Below are 13910 nucleotides of genomic sequence, written 5' to 3' on the forward strand. Positions count from 1 at the left end.
GGGAGTATTTTTTATCCTAATTGGAGGTGGCAGTCTTACGGGCTCCCACTGTGCAGTTCCTACCAGGAAGGCCATTGGGAATTTGGGGCATGGTGGCCACATATCTGTAACAGGAATGGGTGGAACCAAAGGGACACCAGGACTAACAGATTGTTCCTAAGTGAGATTGAATGGAAGTTGAATGCTTCCTAATACCCTACCTGTTATGCCTTGTAATGTAAAGAGTACCCCTTGCTTATGTTTGCAGGGGTTCCTGAGAAGCATTGTAATTTAAACTTCAGAGTCAATAAGAGCCATAAAATGTTCGTTAAGTGTCCCAATGGATAATTAAAGAAATATGCAGGCATTTGGGGAACTGCTGCTCCCTTGGCAGGTGCCACTCTCAGAAATCAGGTTTCAGGATCCCAGATCCCATTGCTGAGGCTGGGGTGTTCTGAGAGGTGACAGCATTCACCCACCGAATGAGGATGGCATTCCCTTGGAGTCCACAGTGCTTGAGCTAAGTTATCTAACATGTGTCTGGGCTGTCCCAAGATTAATTTGTTGAAGACCCCTGATCTGTGAAGCTGCCAATACAGGGGAGCCTGTTGGATATCTGATGGAGGGAGCTGATACAAGGCCCCACTCTTCAGCAGGGACCAGTAAGGCAATGGGAGGTCCTGCATCCCCTAGGGCTCCTCACTTTGTTCTTGGCTGAGAGAGGAGCAGGGTCTTCGTTCCAAAGACCTGTAAAGGCCAGTCGGTTTGCCTTTACCAGCAAACATGATTTGAGGTTCAGTAAAATTCTTTTTCATGTCTAGCTATTGTCTAATCCTGTTGTACTGTATCTGACATTTCTATGAATTACAAGTGTGTGGCCTTATAATTAAGGGGAGCACCCTTTAAGAACTCCAGATTCTGGCCCCAAGGGTGCCTCCTCTAGGTTGGAAATGGTCAGGGGATAAGTGGGAGCATGGTGCTTAAATAATATGCCCGTTGAACCATCCCAATTTTACATAAGAGGAGGCACACTTTATCTGGGGTTTCCACTTGTAGTGAGCCTTAGCTGTAATAACTGCACTACCACTTATTTCTTGCCTTTCATTTTGTTAATTGTTTCCTTTCCTGTGCAGCAGATTTTTGGTTTGATGTAGTCCCATTTGCTGATTTTTGCTTTTTTGCCTTTGCTTTTGACGTCAAATCCAAAAAATCATTGCCAAGGCAAATGTCAAGGATCTTACTACCTCTGTTTTCTTCTAGGTGTTTTATGGTTTCAGGTCTTATGTTCAAGTCTTTAATCCATTTTGAGTTAATTTTGGTGAAGAGTGTAAGACATTGGTCCAATTTCATTCTTTTGCATGTGGCTGTCCAGTTACCCAACAAAATTTATTGAAGAGACTCTCCTTTCCCCATTGTGTATTATTGGTTCTTTTGTTGTAAATTAATTGACATATATATGTGGGTTTATTTCTGGGCTCCCTATTCCGTCCTATTGATCTATTTATTTGTTTTTAATGCCAACTACCATACTCTTTTGATTACTATAGCTTTCTAAAATGGTTTGAATTCAGGAAGTGTGATGCCTGCAGCTTTGTTATTCTTTCCAATATTGCTTTGCTATTTGGAGCCTTCTGTGGTTCCATACAAATTTTAGGGTTGTTTGTTCTATTTCTGTGAAAAACGCTGTTGGCATCTTGATAGGAGTGGCATTGAATTTGAAGATTACTTTGAGTAGTATGGACATTTTAACAATATGATTCTTCCTATACATGAGCACAGAATGCCTTTCCATTTATGTGTCTTGTTAAATTTCTTTCTTTGATGTATTATAGCATACAAGTCTTTCACCTCTCTGGTTAAATTTATTCCTAGGTATTTTATTCTTTTTGATGCAATTGTAAATAGAGTTGTTTTCTTAATTTCCCTTCCTGATAGTACATTATTATTGTATAGAAATACAACAGATTTTTGTTTATTGAGTTTGTATCCTGAACTTTACAACTTTACAGAATTTATTACTTATAACGGTTTTTTTTTTTTTTTGCATAGTCTTTATGGTTTTCTATAATATCATGTCTTCTGCAGATAGTGATAGGGTTACTTCCTCCTGGTTTGGATGTCTTTTATTTCTTTCTGTTGCCTAATTGTTCTTGGTAAACTTTCCAATACTATGTTGAATAAAGGTGGTGAGACTAGAATTCTTTGTCTTCTTCCAGATCCTTGAGGAAAAGCTCTCTTCCAATTGTGTTGGTGAGCCTGTGGCTGGTGTATTTGTCTTTTCACTGTTGAGTATGATGTCACCTCTGCGTCTGTCATATATGGCCTTTATTATGTTGAGGTACATTCCTTCTATATGCACTTTGTTGAGTTTTTATCATGAATGGATATTGAATTTTGTCATTTGCTTTATCTGAATCTACCGAGATAATTATGTTTTTTAATCTTTCATTTTGTTAATGAGGTATGTATCACGTTGATTTGTAGATGTTGAATCATCCTTACACCCGGGAATAAACCCCACTTGATCATGGGATATGATCCTTTTAATGTAAAATTGAATTAGGTTTGCAATGTTTTGTTGAGGATTTTGTATTTATGTTCATGAGGGATATTGCCCTATAATTTTATTTTCCTGTAGTGTTCTTGTCTGCTTTTGGTATCATTTTACAAAATGAGTTTTGGAAGTATTCCCTCCTCTTCTATTTTAAGAATAGTTTGAGAATGATTGGTACTAATTGTTTTTAAATTTTTGGTAGAATTCACCAATGAAGCCATCTGCTCTGGGACTTTTGTTTGTCGGGAGGTTTATGATTACTGATTCAATTTCCTTACTGGTTATTAGTCTGTTCAGATTTGCTATTTCTTCATGACTCATTCTTGGTAGGCTGTAAGTTACTATGATTTATCCATTTCCCTTAGGTTGTCTAAGATGTTGGTGTATAACTGTTCATAGTAGTCTCATACCCTTCATATTTTTGTGGTATCAGTTGTAATGTCTCTTTTTTCATTTCTGACTTTAAGTCCTTTTTTTCTTGTTGAGTCTAGGTTAAAATGTATCAATTTGGTTTCTTTTTTAAAAAGCCAGCTCTTAAGTTTATTGAACTTTTCTATTGTTTTTTAGACTATAGCATTTATTTCTGCTGTGATTTGTTATTTCCTACCTCAACTTACTTTGGGCTGCTTCTTTTCTAGTTCCTTAACATGTAAAGTTAGGTTGTTTATTTGAGTTCTTCCTGTTTATTGAAGCATTTTTCTCTATGATCTTCCCTCTTAGAATTTCTTTTACTACATCCTATAAGTTTGGTATGTTGCATTTCCATTTTCATTTGTCTAAAGGTATTTTTTTTATTTCTCTTACAATTTCTTCTTTGACCCATTGGTTGTTCATTAGCATATTTAGTCTCCTTATATTTGTGAATTTTCCAGTTTTCTTCTTGAAATTGATTTTTAGCTTCATATTAATGTGGTCCAAAAAGATGCCTGATATGATATCAATCCTCTAAATCTATTACAACTTGTTTTATGACTTAACATATAATCTATCCTGGAGAATGGTCCATGTGCACTTGGGAAGAATTGTATTTTGTTGTTTTGGTGGAATTTTCTGTAAATGTCTGTTAAATCTATCTGGTCTAAGGTCATTTAAGGCCAATGTTTCTTTATTGACTTTCTGTCTAGATGACCGATCCATTAATGAAATTGGAATATTGAAGTCCCCTACTATTATTATATTGCTGTTCACCTCTCTTTTCAGGTCTATTAATATTTGCTTTATGTATTTAGGTGCTATGTTGGGTGTATAAATATTTACAAATGATATATCCTCTCCTTGGATTGACCATTTTATCATTATGTTATGTCTGTCTTTCTCCCTTATTACAGTCTTCGGTTTAACATCCAATTTGTTTGATATAAATATAGCTATGCTTTTATTTTGATTTCTATGTGCATGGAATATCTTTTTGCATCCTTTCACTTTCAATTTATGTTTGTCCTAATATCTGAAGTGAGTCTCTTATAGGCGCCATACAGATGAGTCTTGATTTTTTTTATCCATTTAGCCACTGTGTCTTTTGATATAAGAATTTGTTCTATTTACATTTAAATAAATTATTTACAGGTATGTACTTTTTTTTTTTGCCATTTAATTATTTTTTTGGCTGTTTAGTAGTTTCCACGTTCCTTTCTTCTGTTTTTTCTCTTTTGTGGTGTGATGATTTTCTATAGTGGTATGCTTAGATCTCGTGTTTTAACTTTTGTGTATCTTGATAGGTTTTGTTTTGTGTTAACCATGAGGGTTGGGTAAAACAGCTTGTATTTATAATGGTCTATTTTAAATTGATAACAGCATAAGTTTGAATGCATTCTAAAGCTCTACTTTCTAAAGCTCTACATTTTGATGTCACAATTGAACATCTTTTTGTGTGTCCTTTAACAAATCATTTTAGTTATAGTTAGTTTTACTACTTTGTCTTATAACCTTCATACTAGCTTTTTAAGTAATTAATCCACCACCTTTACAACATTAGACTATTCTGCATTTTACTGATATTACCTTTACCTGTTAGATGTATACTTTTAAATTTTTTGTTGTTGTTGTTGTTACTAATTACCACATTTTCATTTCAGCTTTAAGTCTCTTCAACATTTCTTGTAACGTAAGTCTAGTGGTGACGAACTTTTGTAGCTTCTGTCTGGAACACTCTTTATCTCCAATTCTGAATGACAACTTTGCTGGGTAGGGTATTCTTGGTGGAAGTTGTTTTTCATTTTTGTTTTTTTTTCAGTGCTTTGAATATGTTGTGCCACTTCCTTCTGGCATTCAAAGTTTCTGCTAAAAAATCTGCTGCATCTCTTAGGGGAGTTCCCTTGTACACAATAGGTTGTTTTTTCTTACTACTTTTAATATTCTCTACTTGCCTTTGACTTCTGACACTTTAATTATAGTGTGTCTTGATGTAGGTCTATTTGGTTTTATCTTATTTGGAACTCTCTGGACTTCCTGGATCTGGATGTCTGTTTCCTTCCCCAGGGTAGAGAATTTTTCAACTATTACTTCTTCAAATAAGTATTCTGCCCATTATTCTCTTCTCTTTCTGGAACTCATAAAATGTGAATCTTGGTCTCTTGATGGTGCTCCATAAGTTTAAGTTATCTTCACTTTTCTTTTTGGTTCGTTCTTCTTTTTACTGCTCTGATTGGGTGAGTTACACTGCCTTGTCTTTGAGGTCACTGATTCCTTCTTCATCACCTATTCTGCTGTTTAAACCATCTATTTTATTTTTCAGTTCCATTATTGTTATTTTCATCTCTATGACTTCTATTTGGTACTTTCTTATATTTTCTCTTTATTGAAATTCTCACTTTGTTCATTCTTTTCCTAAGCTTTGTGAACACTTTTATGACCATAATTTTGAATTCTTTCTCAGGTAAATAACTTATCTCTGTTTTTGTTCATTAAAATCTTTTTCTGAGGTTTTATCTTGTTGTTTTGTTGTTGTTGTTGTTGTTGTTTGTTTGCAACATATTCCTTTGTTTCTTCATTTTCCTTGACTCTGTGTTGATTTGTATGGATCAGATTACACACTCGCCTCTCTCAGGCTTGACAGAGTGGTCTCCTATGGGAGAATAGTCTCATCATTCAGCCCAGCCCCAGCTCTTGGCTGTCTCTCAAACCTTTGTAATGGTTCAAGCAGGCTATTTTATTTTTAGTAGCTCCCATAGTTGATGTTGCGCCAAGACCTGTCAGTGTCCCATAGTGGTGGATATGTCAGCACCTAGATGATGGTCCTCTGATTGCAAGAATTCCACTGCCTTGACTACAAATTTGCTGATCTTTTCTTCCACTTGATCTAGTCTGCTGTCAAACTGCTCTATTGAAGTTTTCACTTCAGTATTCTTCAGTTGTGTGATTTCTGTTAGGTACTTTCTTATATTTTCTATATATTTGTAGAAAGTCTCACTTTGTTCACACATTGTTTTTCGGACCTCAGTGAGAATCTTTATGACCATTATTTTGAACTCTTTATCAGGTAAATCACTTATGTCCGTTTCATTAAGGTCTGTTTCTGGAATAGTATGTTGGTCTCGTATTTGGAACATATTCCTATATTCATTTTTCTTGATTCTCTGTGTTGATTTACAAGCATCAGATTAAACACTTGCCTCTCCCAGGGTTGACAGAGTGGTTTCCAGTAGGAGAATAATCTTATCATTCAGCCCAGCCACAGCTCTTGGTTGTCTCTCAAACCTTTGTGATTGTCTAAGCAGTCTATTTTATATTTAGTAGCTCCGGTAGTGGATGCTATGCCAAGACTTGTCAGTGTCCCAAAGAGGAGGATTTCAGTCAGCACCTAAATGCAGGCTCATTGGAACCTAGACCCTCTGGCAGCAATTCTAAAGTATGCAAATAGACCTTTTAGAGAAAGAGTAGGAGGTGGTCATTTCTGTCTCTCTCTGCACTGAGCCCAAGAGAGATGGCTAGTTAACTGTTTATTTATCGAAGACCTGTGTATGCAGGCCCTGCTGGCCACTAGAGCCAGGTGATCACAGATTGTGCCCCTGGGCAGAAGCCACAAAAACCGGGGTCCCAATCATGGGCACAACTCCTTCCAGGGTAACACTTATGACCTGGATCTGGCCACAAGGAGAATGTGGAGATGGTACCCACACACTTCCCTGGTCTCTGGGTAAGACAGCAGTCAGCCCCTAGATGTATGCTAAATTTGAAGTCTGACCCTCAGGCTGCAACTTAAGATATGCATATAGGCCTCTTTCAGGGAAAGAATGTGAGTCAGGTGTTTCTTTCTGCTACCTCTTTGTTGAGCCTTGGAAAGATATCTGGTTAAGAACTGTTCGTTTGCTATAAATCTGTGGAAACCAAGGACACAAGCCCTGCTGGCAACCAGAACTAGGCTATCAAAAAGCGTGTCCTCTGGGTAGCAGCAACAAAATCCAGGGTTCCAGAGATGTGTACAAACTCCATTCAGGGGAACACCAGCCACTTGGAGTGGGGTGGAGGGAGAACACGAAGATGGCATCCACCCACCTCCAGTCCTAGGAAGGATCACAGTAGGCTCTTAGAACTATCTTGAATAAGAAGCCTGATCTTCTGGCTAAAGCTTTGAAGATATGCAAATAGGCTTCTTTTCAGGGAAAGACTGGGAAGTGGGCATTTCTGTTTGCTGCTTCTACACCGAGCCATAGGAGGGGAGAAAGCCATGCAGAGTCCTTGTGAGCCCATTAGGTACTGTTTGCTATGGGCTTGTAGGTCTCATGGACCTAGACCCTCTGGCTTTTAGAACTAGGTGTTGTGAGGGCCTGTCCCTCAGATGGGAATCTTAAAAATTGGGCTGTCGGATGTTGGGTCCAAACTCTTTGCTCCTCAGAGAAAAGCTGGGAGTCACTGTCCTGAGAATAGGGTTTATGGCAAGAGTGTGTCTCAGAATTTTCTACCCGAACATTTGCAGGAGTCGCTCAGCTAGTTTCTTGAGTTCTTTCAGTGTCTAGTTTCCTCTGAGATGGTGCAGCTGTAGACTTGGTGTGTCCACGGGAGGAGGTGAGTGAGTTCAGAGGGCTCCTATATTGCCATCTTGGACATGAATTTTCAGTTCTGGACATGAATTTTCAGTTCTGGATCCTAGCCATTAACAATATCCTTTCCTATTTGAAGTCTAGGCTTCTAGCCTAGGCTGTGACCCAGAGTCTGAAAAGCTGAGCATGGATTACAGTAGATTTGTGGGGCTGGAGGAGACAAAAATTGGAGTTCAGAGTCTTCCTTAAAGTATTGGTTTTGGTAAACACCCAAGGATTTTGTCTGGAAATCCAAAGTGAAAAATAGATCAGCCCTTACCAAAGACCAAAACCATGCCTAAAGTCACCTTAATTCCTGGATGGGGCTGTGGTCATATACGCCTGCCTAACTGCTTCACGGAAGCAAATATAAATCATTTCTGAAAGAAAATAAATGATCTCTGCAATTTTTTTCTGTACCGACATTCTATATATATAGCAAACTTGGAGGTGAGACCATCAAAAACCAAGAAAAAAATCAAACAATAGAAAGACCCATAGGCACTACAGATATTGGAATTAAATAGGGGCTTTAAAATAACTATGAAAGTTATTTTTTTAATTGGTAATTAGATGGAAGTTATAAAAAGAATCAAATGGATATTCTAGAGCCAAAAAATACAATAACAGACATTGAAATCTCAGTAGATAGGTTTAACAGATCAGACAATAAAGGGTGCATTAGTGAACTAATATACATGCTAGTAGAGCATCGTCACAAATTGAAATTTCTGAAATTTTATCCTATTCACAAGCTAATGTTAGGCTACAACAAATTTATACATGCTGGAAGAAAATATGAGATTCATGAATTAGAGACAAAGGTCTTTATTATGCAAGGCTTCAGACTCACATGTTCATGTACTGTCCACAGGTGCTTTTGTACTGTAATAAAAGTTGAAGAGTGTAACAAAGAATGTAGGGCCCACAAGCTGAAAAATATTTACTATGTTGGGTTAGAGGTTGAATTAGGACACCTCTCAAGTATTATTAGATAGTCTTAAAAGGAGGAAATACATAAATGGATTTGGAGTGAGCTGTATTCTCCCAGTTTAAGTGGCAGGAATCTATAGATAGCCTTTCTCATTAACTTTGTTCTCCTAAACCAGGGGTCTCCAACCCCTGAGCCGTGGACTGGTACCGGTCCATGGCCTGATAGGAACTGGGCCACACAGCAGGAGGTGAGCAGTGTGGCGAACGAGCGAAGCTTCATCTGTATTTGCAGCTGCTCTCCAGTGCTAGCATCACTGCCTCAGCTCCACCTCAGCTCATCAGGCATTAGATGCTCATAGGAGCACCAGTCCCTGGTGCCAAACAGATGGGGAGCACTGCCCTAAACAATGAATAACACTTTCACAAATAGGCTATTCTTCCTAAAGTAAGGGTAAGGTCATCTAGAGGCCATATGCATTCCCTTTTGCCTTGGTGCTTTTTATAGCCTGCTATCTGAGTTTAGAAGTTGCATGTAACTCTGGTACTTTTCTTATTTTGATGTACAGATCCAGTTACTAAGGACATTGTGCATGGATTTAAGTGGTATGCAAAGTACCAAGGAGGTGGTGTGCCCCAAAGCTTCTAGCTTCTTAATGAAACTACTGACAAGGGGCATCTGCCATAATAGCACAGAGGCCTGGATGGGACACTGAAAGAGAAAAATCCTAAGCTTCTCTCTGATTTTTATAACAACTCAGATCACCTCTTACGGAAGAGAGGTTGTTGTAGTCTCGGTAGGGGCGTTGGTTGAGATGATAGGGAAGATGCCATGGAATAGACAAGGGAATAAAAGTAGAGTTCTCTGGTCAAGGCATGAGGATGATATGTTAACTATTCTTGAGAAGCTGATGGACAGGACATAGAAAATTTTCCATGATTTTGTTTGCCAGTTCTAGCTCTACTTTTTCTAGATTATTCCATGATACTAAGGATGCCACGGTTAAGAGAAATCCTCATAGTAGAAACTCTTAATAATTTTGAGAGTCAGTAGTTTGCTATAATTTGAAGAGCTAAGGGTTATGGAATTTTTATTCTGTGCAGCAAAGTTAAAATATAATTCTTATCCTTGAATACAAGAAATATTGTTATTATAATTTCCAGATTTTATTTCGGGCAAACTCTTTCTTTAAACAGAATTCAATAGAACCTCTATATAATAATAGCTAACAATTATTTAATGCTTACCATGTGTCAGACCATGTACAGAGAGCATTTGAAAAGTTATCTCATTTAATCTTACACCAATCCTGAGATGTAGGTGATATTATTAACCCAATTTTACAAATGAGGAAATTGAAGCAAGAGGGTTAATTAACTTGTCCAAAACAATAGAAAAGAATTGGTCTAGTTGGAGCCTGCATTTGGGATGCTCAGCCATGGAACTGGTCCCAAGGCAGCAACTCAGAGTGAAAATCAATAATGGAGAAGAAAGTGCACAGGCCAGAGTCACAGCACCTGATTTCATCAGGGAGTTTGTGACCCAGCTCAAGGGATTTAACTTCTGTCATTTCCTTTTTTGGGGGAAATGCAGATGATGACTATTCTTATCCACTTCCAGAGGTGCCATAGTGGCACCGGAGTTGATCTGCATTAAAATACTTTTGAAGTGCTTGGAGATGAGATAGCACACAGGCATCGTTGCCATTGGGAATCATAGGTAAGCCCACTGAAAACACAGTCCTAACAGAGGACATTTTAGGATGCTTTCTATATAGTGAAGTTCAGGTGACCTCAGTTCTCCCCTTTAAAAGGACAAGCAGTACTCAGTGACACCATTTCAACAACTTTTCATATTACAGTGTATGCCACATATAGGAAATCCTCCAGTTTCGCAGTTCGTGTTCCTCCAGCTATCCTGCCTGTCCACAAATGTGTCAAAAGATGAGGTAGTCAAACGATGACTGCACTGACATTAGTTCCTCTTACTAAAACTTTGACTGATGGCTTTCCCCAGTCCCCCTCCCCGCCCCCACTCCATACACAAACACACACTTACCACATATGGTACATATAACGGGATCACTCCAGGTAAGAAGAATTCTTTAGAATGGATGCCCCTCAATCAGGAAGGACCCACACATAACATTTGTTTGTAGGGCCGAGTATCAAATAACAACATCTAACATTTACTAAGTGTTACCATGAGCCAGGCAGTGTTCTAAGTGCTATAGATGTAGTAGCACTGTTCTAATACAATATTCTGTTCTAGTAGAAAAACTCTTTAAATGAATTATTATCCTCATTTCATAGGTGAAGCAAATTAATCATGGGGAAATTAAAGAACTTGTCCAAGGTTACACAGTAAGAGGTAGCCCTGGTCCAAGGCCCCAAGTCCATTTTACTCCTCTTTTTGTGTAGGTTTTGGAAACTCTGAATTTGAGATTCCTGTGGGATAAGTAACCATTAATTCACTGCACATGCTTACTGAGTGCCCAAGATTTCACACATCATGCTAAAAACTAGAGATAGTGCTAATTATTTGGGATTCAAACATGAAAATGATAGAGATCCTGCCCTCAAAGACTTTACAGTCCAATGAAAGGGAACATAAAAGTCAACAGATGATTATAAAGATAAGTACTGTGATAGAAACATGTTAGATGGTCTAAAAAGGACAATGAACCTATACTGGGCTCATCAGAGAAGGCCAAAAGAACATGTACCTAACAAGAGCCTTAAGAAAGAAACAGTAGTTAGCAGGGCAAGAAATGAAAGGGTATTCCAGGTAGGAAGAGTAATAAGGATGGGTGAGATGATCGAGCATAGTGAACAAGCAAAGCAAGCTTGTTTGGAATGGCAAAATCATGCAGTTGGATCACAGAATAGAGTATGAATGGCAACAGATGGGACTAGAGAGGTAAGCAGGGGTCAGGTCATGGAGGTCTTCATACATGAAATCGTGGAGAGTTAGACTACATCATATAGGTAATGGAGAGCTGTGTTTAAGAAGACACACTTGCGGAGGGGAGAAGGTACTCAGGTTACATTTCAAGGATGTGGGTATGGGTGCAGGGTTGGCAAATGGAGACTGGGATGATAAATTAAAAGATTGCTGTGGTAATACAAGCTAGAAGTGATGAGAATAAGCCAATGCAGTACAAGTGAGAATGGAAAACTACTTAGGATTTCTTAACTTCGGCACTGATATTTTAGGCTAGATATTTGTTGTGTAGGGCTGTCCTAAACTCAGTATTGGAAAGGCGGCCAATACTTTGGGTAATAGGCTGTTTAGCAGCATCCTTTGCCTCTACCTATTAGGTCCTAGTAGCAGGCCTCCTTTCAGTAATGACAACCAAATATCTCTCCTGACATTATCAGATATATCTTGCTGGGAAAACTGTCCCTATTTGAAATCCACTGGTTTAGAAATGCTGGTATTTGAAAAGAATCAATTGGACATGGACGTGTGGAAAAAGTGAACAGTGAGAGAATGGCTGAGGTTAGCTTCAGAGTTTCTACAATGACCAACTAATGGGGAGAAAGAACAAGTTCGATTCTGGACACTTTAGAGATACTTGTGTGACATCCTAATGAAGAAGCCCCAAGAGGCAGCTGGATGGATGGGTCTGTGCCCAGAGAAGAGGTCTAAATTGGACTTAAAAGATTTGGGAATTATTTGCAAATGGATGGAAAGTAACACCATGGAAGTGAATGCAATCACCTAGGGAGATTTTTGGAGAAGAGAACCAAGCAGGAACTCTAGAGAGAACTAAGTGTTAAGGGTGGTAGAGGGTTATTAAATCACCATTTTTAATTTTCTGTAATGAAAGGGAAAATAAAAGAAAAATGTAGCACTATGTCCTTTTAGTCAGTAATGATTTGGTATCCTCTATGACCCAAGTGCAAGCTAGAATTTAAAAAAAGAGGCGGACATCAGGAAAATTTGTGTGAGATGGTTAGGTTTCTTATTATACAGAATCTTAAAATGCATCATTTGCTGAATTTATTTTCTCTCTACACTTTCAGTGCAAAACTAAACAAAATCAAAAATCCTATTAGGGTAAATGAATACCTTGAAACACAAGGCTGCACTGAAAAATCCATCATGCATTTATTAGCAGTGTTATTTCACTACCTCGTCATCAATGTTCAAAAACAGTACTGCAACTGAAAGCTCAGAGGAAATATAGAAGCTTTATATACAGAGATATTCTTTAGCTTTCGATAAGGTTCTACAGTGATAATTCTTGGGAAAAAAGAAAATGTCATGAAGCAATGGACAAAAAGAGCTTATGGGATAGAAAGCAAACCCAGTAACAGGAAATAGTATCACTTTTGGCAGGAAGGTTAGATGATAACTTCCTATTCCTAACAGGTGACAAGATATCCAAAGAGTCACAAAGCTAATTGCCTACAATGCCAATTATGGTGAAAAGTGTTAGATTTCAGCAATACTACCTGACAAAAAAGAACTCAATACTGGAAAGAAGGCCAGATGCTTTGGGTAAATAAGTGATTTCCTGAATGTAAGTTAGACACCCTTGTGAGATACACTAACTCTTTATGCCTAATGATGTTGTGCACCTTCCAAAGGGCCCGACAACCAAACTGCACACCTATTCAAAATGCACACGCTGCGGTTGTCTGGGCGTTGAAAACAGACAAACCAAAAAAGTTCTTAAAATAACTTCCCTATCTTACTCATTTGTCAGAGGGGATATTTGCCATTTTTCTTTGCAACACACAACCCTGCATGCACAATTTCTATAGGGAGCACTGGACTGCCTTTCCAGTTCCCACCTCTCCTGCCTTTCTGTCAACCCTCTCTCCCTCCCTCTGCCAACATTAGGAAAGAAGTTAACAAATGGATCTAATTACCACAGTGGTTTGAGGCTTCTCAACTTTTTTTCCCCTTCCAGCTGTAAAGATGTCCTCAGACTGAGCTTCACATTCAGAACTGCTGTCATACTTTCACTTTAATGGGCACTTAAATTTAATGTCAAGCTGATGCCTGTGTAAGACCTTGATTAAATTTGCAAACAGTAGACTCTAACCAAACCAGAATTTGAGAGTTGTTTCATTTTGCCTTTCAAGCTTAAATCTCAGAAGTTTTCTTTTCTTCTTTGCAAAGAATTACAGAAGTTTGCTTGCAAAGACCCTGAGTATCAGTAAGACAGCAAAGTTTAACAAGCAAAACACTCTGAATGCTTTTACAGAAAAAAGAAATCCCTCAGCTTATTAAAATTCCATATGAATTAAAGATCTTTCCATTGCTTTATTTTGCTCCCTCTCATTCAAAATCTATATTCACTTTTATGACTCTATAATATTATAAGCGGTCCTAAAAAGTTTACTTAAAATCTTCCTAGTGTTCTTTTATATACATTGTAATTAACAGTTTTGTACTCTATGGGGAGAGTAAGAAA

This window comes from Pteropus vampyrus, unplaced genomic scaffold, assembly GCF_000151845.1.
Source record: "Pteropus vampyrus isolate Shadow unplaced genomic scaffold, Pvam_2.0 Scaffold64, whole genome shotgun sequence".
In the NCBI taxonomy this organism is placed as follows: domain Eukaryota; kingdom Metazoa; phylum Chordata; class Mammalia; order Chiroptera; family Pteropodidae; genus Pteropus; species Pteropus vampyrus.